Here is an 11379-nt window from a genome sequence, read left to right as displayed (position 1 = left end):
GGCTCCAAAATGAACCCCAACAAAACCTTTCCATTTATCCTTTTGGTTACTTAAGAAACAAATCAGATGAACTGGGAAAATGTTGAGATACTATAAACTGTGCTCTACGTAATATTTGTGTGCAATTGTTATTTGAATTTCAACATATGTTTCATGGATTGATGTTGCCGACAGCGGATGTCCATTTCGAGCTTCCCCCGACGTTTTAAAGTCACTATTATAGTATATTATCAGTAAATGCTTGCAAAGCAAATTGTATTCCAGCGTTAGTGAAATTGATTATTTCAGAAAAGGCCATATGAGCTCCAGAAGCGACGGTCTGTGCGTTGATGAACTGTAGATCATCGTGCTATTACTACTTACTGTCAAAATTATCATTGTTAGTAAATGAAGTCGAGAAAGTCTCGTATATTCAAATTCACGAAAGAGTATTGTTTGAAGTATGCTTCCATTTATAGAGAAGTAGCGTGCGCTTTCCGTAAAATTGCACAAAGTTGTTTATGCCGTGTCCCCTTTTTCAAGTTTTCAAAGTTTTAGTACCTCGGGCTATTTTACAAGTTTGTATTGCATCATTTCTTTCTGTCCGCTCGAAAACAATACACTTTGCTCGATTGAGGTAATGATCTAAATTGAACCCTTTAAACAATTGAAGTAGGATTGAAACGAATATTTTTTGATGTGATTCCTTTATATGCATATATTGTCATGCGAAATATTGTTGACAGACATTGTAACAAATATTGTCGATATGCTAATAACTGTTGGGATGACGTTATTATTATTGTTATTATTTCTTTTTGTATCTGATTATTATTATTAATATTAACGTTATCGTTTATTTAAAGTCAGTTGTATTTGTGGGAACAAACACAATCTTGTCTATCAAAGAATATAATCGGAAACTGGAACTACAAGTTACAAGAAATTTCTGAACTGTTAATTGCAATTTTGAAATTGGTTTACTGTTCTCTAAAATTGTATGTGCAGAAAATGACGCGGAAATTAATCTAGTTGCGTAGTTGCAACATAATACAAAAATGTAAATACCAGATGAAGTTTTCTTCCCATTGCACCGTCTGGGAAGTTAGAACCCCCATCGTCGCTACATATTTTGTACTCTTTCTCCCCTTTCTCCTGGACTCTCTGCCTCTGTCCCCATCATTCTCTCTCTCTCTCTCTCTTCCTCTCCTACCCCTCTTCCCCTATATTTTATGCATATTATGTACTTGAAATTCTACCTCTAAATCCAATCGCTAATGTGTAGTATATTGTGAACTTATAATTATGTTTATTATAATAAAAAAGGAAAGGAGGAAACCATTCAGACGATGCGAATATTTGCTTTAAAAACTTGATCACGTTTCTGAAGATTCTTTGCTATTGAACATGACTGGTGTCAAGGTCAAAGTAGCTTTTTTTTAGGAAGGACACTTTGCAACCTCCGTTAATCCTGTTTTCAACATTATCTCGTTGATTGATTTTCAATCTGACAAGTTCAGTCCCATCTGAACATAAGTTAAGAGAGAGCAAAATCTATGTTTTACAAATACGTGTTTCTGGCTGAATTGGCAGAGTCTGTGTGTGTGTGTGTGGGTGTGTTTGTGTGTTTGCGTATGTAAGTGGTGTTTTGGGGAGGGGGATCTTTCGCCATTTCGCAAACATGGACACAATTTGTAAGGTTGGTGTACGGGCCAAACTAATGTGATAGATTTGATAAGTCCAAATCAATATCCTAGCCTAGACGTTGACATGTTCGGTTTCTATTTACGTCCCGATTGTGTTGCAAGTGGGCGTTCCTGTTCTGTTTACGGTCGCCCAAACATTTTTCTTCCATAACACTATTAGGGTAATGAGATTTTTCTTTCAGAGCTCCTGTAGTAAACAAAAATGTCAAGTACATTCGGAAGGTAACATTTGCATTTTGTCCCAAATTGTCCTTAAGTATGGCCTTGTACGTTTCTCTGTATGAAGCGGTCGTATGTTGGAGGGTTATGAATGCATGTTAAGAAATGTTACTTAATTTCTAGAGAAACACTTCCATATACGCCTCCATAAGGCCTTGCCACTCTCCCTCTCCATTTCAACAAAAGGAGCAACGATAAATGAGATATATATTTTAATACATGATCTGGAAAATGCATACAAGCTGATCAATTAGTAGCCGTACGCCACATAGCCATTCAGGAAATCAAGATCACTCCCGAACGTTGAAAGAATTAAGGGTTGTATATTTTGTTTGAAATATTTTTGTGAAATTACGACAAGCTCGTACAGTATTTCAGCCTCTCAGTTGTGTCCTAGTAGGGCGATGAAGACCTTCAAAAGCACAGAATTAATGATCTGGACACTACCATGATCGCTATCTATTAACATGGTCCGAGACATTCGAGAATAACGATGTGAATCTTGCTCGGCAACTAATTAGTTTTGAGACAAAGCAGACTGACTGCGCAAGGTTTTCTCTGTTCTCATGATCACGTGGCGGGTCACGTGGCCTATCCAGGCACGACCCTGACCTAAGTGATATAGGTACTTCCTCTTCCCACATAGATATGTTGTTCACATTCATACACAACATGTTCACGCATTGTAACATCCCTGTCACACCTGTAGGACGACTCCAGAATTTGACCATGTAGATCAATGTAATCTTGTGCACGGTCTGTTGTCGGTCTGACGTTGGTCTCGCCGGTGTAACATGGGCATTCGAGAGGGAAAGGTTCAGACATTTTTGAAGAAAGGGCAATCACTGAGAAAATAAATGATATTAGGTTGATCACGTTAGTCGTGTTATAGTAGGCTCATGCCAGTGCATCGAGATTTTGTTTTAAAGGGGTAAGGAAGAGAAGGTTTTTGAGATATATAGTAACATCCCTCAAAGTGATAGTTTTAACTCCATGGGCGGAAGTATTGCCTAAAAAAATAATGTGTTAGAGGTTTTCCCCCATCGTGCCCACATTTATTTCATGTTTGTGCAATCATGCTTGTGCAATCATGTGCATCATCAATAGCTGGATTACAATGTTCTTTTTCCGGAGTGGGAGAATTGAGAGGACGGGGACAGGGTCACAAGTATAATTGCCTTTCTTCTGGCTTTTACTGCAACAAATTGCTTCATAATTTAATAATTATAGGTATAGAGATAATTATACTCAACAATTGGATATTTATGCACTCATATAAAAGCCGTCTAAACGAATTACTTCTACAATCAGTTACATGCTCCCCTGATGTTTATTATAGCAAACGCTCTTTTTCGATAAACCTACTTCCCGATTGTATGTTCCACAATAAAAGACTGCGACATCGGTTTGGTTGCATTCAATGCATTCAACATGGAATATTTGCTTTTCATGCATGCACAAATGGTGGTGAAAAGAGAGATGAATGTATTATCATTTTTTGGAAATAGCGGGTTCATTTTACCTGGATGACTGCTTTCTCATGTCACGGATCGATTAGCTTAAAAGGGAAAGATTGAATGATATTAATGGATTCTAGTACGTGACAGAGACAGGGGCAGGTGCAGATGCGGAAAGAAATGGGGGTTGGGTGAGACCGAAATTTTCATCTACAATATGCGAGGCTGTGTAGAGTAGTTGCAAATGTATTCAAATCTTGGAAGCTTTTTCTTGAGGTTCTACAGTTACTATAAAGCACTATTGTCTTAAGCACAAAACGCCAGACTATGTACTTAATCATGGTAGTAGGTATATGACTTAATCGTGGTAATGTTAAGTGTTGCTCCGTAGGGAAAGTCTCCAGCATAAAAAGTGGCGGGTCACATACCACCAATACAGTCAAGGATAACGAAAAAAAACACATTACTACTCAAAATGATGGAAGGCTTCTCCAGCCAATAGTTTGGAGTGGATTCACCTAAAAGAATTGATCATTTTTATGACTCCTTAAAAGTAGATTTCCACTTCTCTGCATATGGTCTGTGTCGAAAAGTCATTATATATTTAGTCTTGCTCACCGATATATGCTAATAAGCCTTCATCACAATTTTTGTCTTCTTCATATTTTAGTGCATTTTCCACAACCAGTCCATTGAACAAATCATCATGGCCTCCATCGATATGTAAAACGCTTTCATGCAATTTGAATACATTTGTTGAATGATATCCCTGTATGATAGTGCTTCGCTGTAGCGATAAATTGGAGTGAAATAATTCTGTTGCGACTGAATTGAAACCAGTACTGATTATTATGTGTGGTTGTAGACTGATTGTGCAGTTGATTTTGAGAGACAATATGCCATCCGCACGTTTTGAAGGGTACCCTCAAAATGTTTGAAAATAAATGAATGGAATTAACCGCAAATTTGTTATAGCAAGAGGCTTGGCCCATAAGTCCACAGACATACCAAAGTGAAGAATTGATCAGGTTACGGTAGAGCATGTACTAGACTGTATGAACTGTGATATTTGGAGTTAGAACCCAGCGGCAACACAATGTTCTATTTTCGATGTTTTAGAAAACATACATCGGCTTTTTTAGGAAACATGTGATTTACTCTGGGTTGGCTTCATTTACTTATTTCCGTTTTAGAAGATTCCTCCAAACATAACATTTGGCAGTGCATTCATTAAAAGTACGCACGGTCACTTAATTGGCAAGGTGCAAACAACATAGTATTGGATATAATATAGCATAACAGTTAACCCATTGCTTACTGAAACCGGGTTGTCTCTGTGTTAAGTCTATGGGAGTTAGATAATTCAGTAGTCAACGGGTTAAAGGAACTCGGGCTAAGTGAAAAATCTTTATGCCCTATTATAGTTTTCAAAATCCTGTTATTCGGTGATCGAAGGTTAAACATGACGGAAATTGACGTTAATGTGAGCTTGTTACCAACTTTGCGTGGGGTCTTTTTTGAAAATATTATATCGTTAAAGCCAAGTCAAATCACGCCAAGAAATTATGGAAAAGGGGCATTTTAATGAGGTTTTGTCTCAATAATCGGGATTCTTTACAATAAATGTGTTTATCAAACAAATGAAATTGTGATTACACCGTGGGATTTAATTCAGTATTTCCCAACACTGCACAGTGAGAATCAAGACAAGTCTGATTTGTTTTTTTAACTCATAATATCTCCTACAGTCCACACATCATATTTAAAGGCACTCTGAGCTACCACCGTTAATATGTCAAAGTCATAATGCTTCAGAACGATTGTAATGTGTTTAATAGTTGTGGGGGCATGTACAAGTCATTTCTAATGTATAGGCGCGAATGGGATCAGCCGCCTAGTAAAGCCATGTAGTGCTGTGAACGTAAAGCGAGAAAGAAGGTATTTACAACTGAATGAATTTGTTTATAAATCTGATACCGGTATACTTATTATAAACGGGACCTGGGTGGGATCGAGTAAACGTTCTTCGTAATTGTGTACGCTGCCATATTGGTCGAGAAACATCGAGTTGAATGTCTAAATTAGGATGAACGAATGAAAAATAGGACAGAAACAGGGACATGCATGTACCTGCTGCTGTGATAGGTTACACAGACATGGTTGAAGTAGCATAGGTTTAACAAAGTTATCATCTCTGGAATAGAAAATGTACATTGAATAAAGTAATGCAACGAAAAGAGCGGATTCGATGACGATTTAGCTCTGGAAAAAGATCAGAAAAGTGCTAAAATGAAAACCTTTACATTAGGGATGAAGTTTGATTAAGAATAGCCCTCTTCGTGCCCCTTATAAAGGGAAGCATATTATACCTACCAATGTATTTAACTATTTGTAATTTGTTAATGTAAGGATCGTATTATGATAAATATGCACTTTCATGATTTGTTGCATCAAATGGTAGTCCACATCCATTAAAACACCTCAATTTCTCTATGTCATGCAACCATGCTCAAAATGTCAGGAATAACGTTTCACTTACACTACATGTATGTACTACTCGGCTTTTATAAGCGATATCACTATCTTGACCCTAATTTATGTCTTGTCAGCGCATTCAAAGTTCTTTTTGGTCTGAATGTCTCCTAAAGGCGGCAATTCGAGAACTACAAACATTGTGCATGTTCGATTACTTTGAAAGAGAAAGTTTATTTTGCTCCCACACCCACTCTCGAAATAAGTAGCACATAACCATCAATTACTCACATAAATATTGTCAACGAACTATGTAGTCACTAATCATTTTTCAAACTATCTAATGATATCCAAAGCAAAATTTCCTATTTTTCAGCATATTTAGCTGATGTATGTAAAATGGGATAAATATTAAATATCTTTGCCTATACACGTCAATAGATATGCATGTACTAATATTTTCTCCACCATATTCAGTCCCGATGTGCTGGTGAAATACGTGGCTGTCTAGGCTTCCATACGGTTTACCATAAGGCAAAGTGACGTAACGTTGATTATACAAGTGGCAAGCCATAATTCACATGTGTGTCGGTTGTGTCGGTTATAATTTAAGATGGAATATCGTGTATGGTTTAGGTTGAATGAATGCAATTACCGTGTATCAATATGTGCGAAAGCAACAATGATACAGCATATTAAATAAAGCAAAATCATTTTAATAATGTGTAATTTAGTTTTGACAAGGATATTTCATTTTTTGTAATTATCATTATTTTTCATCCCCATGAATTAACATATTAATTCAACGTGTAGAAAAAGGTTGTGTTTTTTTTAATACAAAATGTGGTTTAATTCAATTCCATTTCTTTACCATGTGCTTGAAAGGAATGAAAGAAGTACTTATTGTGTTATCAGGTCGCTTTGGAAGTCTTGTTCTGAGTTCTTGCCAATTGTGACGTATATCGAAAGCTAACAACTATGTGTGTCTCTTATGATATGTTGGCCCTTTTGTTTAAAGTGTTTAATATGTTAAGTGATTTGATATTACAAAGAAAAATGAATATATCATAAACATATTTAATTTAAGACTTACAGATGTAACTATATTTTAGAATAAAGAGTGTTGTCTCAATCCTCCTTCTTAATTTGTCACTAAAATCTGAAACATATATTGCTGCACCTAGAATGTTTTCAAGGTGTTTTTTTGTTTAATGTCAAACATTATTATTATATCCAAGAACTATGAGGTATATTCACATTTGGGTTTCTACAGTACCAGGCCGACGTGTAGGTTTTTTTTTTTTTAAATTCACTAAAAAGGTGTTCAGAAAATGTTATAGAGATAACCGCCATTTTGAAATCCAAAATGGCGGCAATCGAAGCTACAGGACTATGAAATATGGAACTATATTATGTGTTATTGAGAAGCTGGAATAAGTTGTGTGTGTAATTTTTCTCTCCGTGTCACTGTCTGCATATAATGTAATATGTCAATGTAAATATATAAAGGAAAATAATTTTGTCTGTATATCTTTACAATAAAATTTATAAATAAACTCTATTAAAGTTGTATACAACCAGGAACAAAGTAAACACACTTGCGTGACTTGTTCTGATTTGGTGTGTGAGCAACCTTTATGTTTGAATGCGAAAGGAAATTGAAAAATGAGCACGTTGATACGTGTTACACACTAATCGTGCTCTCTCTTGCTTTACCTCTTCTTCCTTGAACATTTCCGCTGTTTTTCCTCTCGCCATTCTTTTCAATTTGCTTTATCCCCCCCCCCCTCTACCGTTTCTGTTTAGTTTTGTGGCCCCTAAACACATCTCCCTCTCTCTCTCTCTCTCTCTCTCTCTCTCTCTCTCTCTCTCTCTATATATATATATATATATATTCATCTCTCTCTCTCTCTCCCTCCCTCCTTCCCTCTTTCTCTCTCTCTCTCTCTCTACGGATGTGCGTATGTGTGGGCGTTGCCATTATAACACTTTTGTTTAAAGATGTTGTATAGGAGATGGTAAAATAAGAAGAGAGAGGGGAGACATGATAGAGAGAGAGAGAGAGAGAGAGAGAGAGAGAGAGAAAGGTAGAGATAGATAGATAGAGACAGAGGCAGAGAAACAGAGAGACATATTGACAGAGAGAGAAATAAAAGGTAGAATTATAATGGCAGCTCAGAAGAGCCAATAACGTGAGAGAAGGAGATAAGGTAGAAGAAAGTTGGGTAGGGAGAACAGAGAGAGAGAGAGAGAGAGAGGGGGGTAACAGAACACAAAATAACTAACCAATGTGAGTAGAAGAGGGAGGGAGGGAGGGAGGGAGAGATAGAGAGACGAAAGAGAAAATGAACTGACAGGGAAAGTTTACGAAGTGAGAGACAACAGAAAGAAAGTTTCTTTAGAAGCAAAATGTTGCCAAAGAAAAGTCCAATTGATTGAATGGAAAAAAGACAGATATCCAAGGTCATAATTATACAAAGAAGGTGGAAATAAACTTGAGATGCATATCTGCTGAAAAGGGCGGAAGCGGGACCCTTTTGAGATTGATGGTCCCCCAGATACTACGACTCTAAATCTTTTAAGTGATGAAACTGGGGAATCGAAATATCGAAATATGGAAATGTTGGCTCCTCTGGGACGTTGGCAGATGATGGACATGCGGTCAGTGGCGTATCCGGAATTGGCCCCATGAGGGTAAAAAAAATCCGAGCCTTAGTATTGATATATTATAATAATACCAATACTATTAATGATAACAATAATAATTACAATTATATTCACGCTACTACTACTACTAATCTTACTACTACTACTACACCATCACTACTACTACTACTTCTACTACTACTACTACTAGTCATAATAATAATAATAATAATAATAATAATAATAATAATAATAATAATAATAATAATAATAATATTAACAATTAAACAACTACTACAACTACTACTAATAATAATAATAGTTATAACAATAAAACTACTACTAATACTACTAATTCTACTAATTCTGGTAACGATAATAATAATACTTATAATAAAACTACTACTAATATTACAACTACTACTACTACTACTACTACTACTACTAATGATAATAATAATAATTATAATAATAATAATATTAATAATGATAGTAGGCCTATCAAAACCACTACTAATATTACTACTGCTACTACTACTTCTACTAGTACTACTTACTACTACTAATATTAATTCTGATAATGATAATAATGATAATAATAATAATAATAATAATATAAATTATAATTATGTTATAAGTAATAATAATATCATTCACATTAATATTTCTAACCGCTGCACCACCATTACCTCGGCATTACCGAACTACACTGTACCTTGATATGGCGCCCTGGCTTTTGAGGTAATCATTTACATCACCTGGGTCACGAAACATCTACAAACACCTCCTCATCTAGTATATAGTTCAATAATGAGCAAACTTGTTTGTGGGGGCTTGGTTTGCATAACAGAGGAAGAGGATACGATTACAAAATGCAAAAGCCTTATTTTCGGGAGGAAAGAAAAAGGGGAATCTAAAGCTGTAACGGATGGACTGAAAGCCTTAAACCTCACACAAATGATTTCCTAAATCGTACAGGTTGTCTTTCTTCCATAGTTGGAACTCTGCCAGGAGGGACAAATCCCCCCCCCCCCCCTTGTCCCCTTTCCACGTTTCCTTCCCCTCCCCTGCCCCTCCGTCAAAGACGCTAGCGCATGTGAATAATCTCACACAAGATTGATGGTTGGAAACTGTCGTTGGAAAGATGCGAATTATTAGTGATGCATTAGCGGAAAATTCCTTCAACCAAAGTCCCCAATCAATTAGCATATTTATCATATCATTCAACTTGAATGACATACTTGACCCATCGTGCACCAAATATCATGTTTTATTTAGAATTGGCTTCTTTTTCCTTTTTTTAATGAAAATTCCTTTGAAAGAATAGCTCAGATGCATTGAGGAGTAGGACAAATAATGACGCACTAGATGTGCCATTTATATGTTAAGGCGATTGATATATGTTTCTTTGAAGCCAGGACAATTTTTTATAGGAAAATAAACATTAGGATAAATGAATTGGCAACATAAAATAATCCCTCATACGAATTGAAAATAATTAAACATTTCGACATTTTTCAACGTACATGTTTGCAATCGAGAATGTACATATAAAAGATGTGTATATTTGACCAACAAAAACAGATTGCGCCTCTTAATATTATCTTTGATTGAAGAGTTTAAACATACATGTAGAGTGTGAGGGTTGGGGCGAATCGAATCATGAATGTATGAGGAAGTGAACTCCGTAATAATGTAGAATAATAACATTAACGGTCGTGTGAATAATAAATAATGTGCGCTGAAATGTAAAATCCTAAGGATAACTTAAACATGTTTTGAACAAAGCGCCCATTCGATTGAGGTATCCAGAATTCAGTTTCAGTTTAGATGGTTCCACGCTTCACTTATTTATCTAAAATGCGGGTATCATCTTCACAGAAATAGATATTGCATCATATCAGTTTATAGGAAAATAATAACATCACAAAACAAAACATCAGGAACAGACTGCCAACTTTTCTAACACAACAAATCAACAAAAGGCAAGCAGAAGCTGAAAGGCAACGAATTAGAAAAAGGAATTAGAGGAAGCAGCAGAAGAAGAAAGAGTCGAAAAAGGAGGAGAAGAAGAAGAGGAAGAAGAAGAAGAAGAAGAAGAAGAAGAAGAAGAAGAAGAAGAAGAAGAAGAGGAAGAAGAAGAAGGAGAAGAAGAAGAAGAAGAAGATAAAGAAACGCCAAATTACTATTCTTGGAGACCAAATATCACAAGGAACTAAACAAAGTAACCATGGTAGCATCCATTGCATTGAGACGCTGCCTTCGGGGGCTAAACCCTTCTCGTTAGGGTATAGAAGTCTATCCATCAACACCGAAAATAACGTGACATAACTGCCATTGAAATTGACTTGTTGCAAAAACCCTCATTCTTTCCCTTTAGCCAGACATCTGCATAACAATCGAAAATTGGAATAGAAAACATTCCTGAAATGACGATTTATTGACTTTGACAAATGGCTCGTCCTCGCAGTCAATAGTCCGTGAAGCGAACAAAAGTCCCAAAATAGCTTGGTAATCATGGAAACGAGATTTTGGATAATATTTTTGATAGAGTCATCAGTTTTATTGTTCCTTTACATGTCGTTTTACGCCTCAATTGTCACTGGATATGAAACAGTTTCAGGAAACAAAGTGAATCTTCACACGGAAGCAGCGATGAAAATATCAGGAAAAAACACCATGACACATGAAACAAGATAAAGCCCTTCCTTCAAGATAAGCTCAATAATAGGAATTATCGACGGGTGGTAATAGATGGAAAGCGTACTTTAGTGATAAACATCTGGTCAAGTGAACTATAGTGTGACAAAAAATGGAGATAATTTGAATTCAATGGTTTGAGCACGGGAATCTGCGTTTCTTCATTATGAAAATTGATGCACCATTATTCTACTCTATAA

The sequence above is a fragment of the Strongylocentrotus purpuratus genome, unplaced genomic scaffold (genome assembly GCF_000002235.5).
Source record: "Strongylocentrotus purpuratus isolate Spur 01 unplaced genomic scaffold, Spur_5.0 spur5_scaffold_12, whole genome shotgun sequence".
In the NCBI taxonomy this organism is placed as follows: domain Eukaryota; kingdom Metazoa; phylum Echinodermata; class Echinoidea; order Camarodonta; family Strongylocentrotidae; genus Strongylocentrotus; species Strongylocentrotus purpuratus.
Note: the sequence above shows the minus strand (reverse complement) of the source record.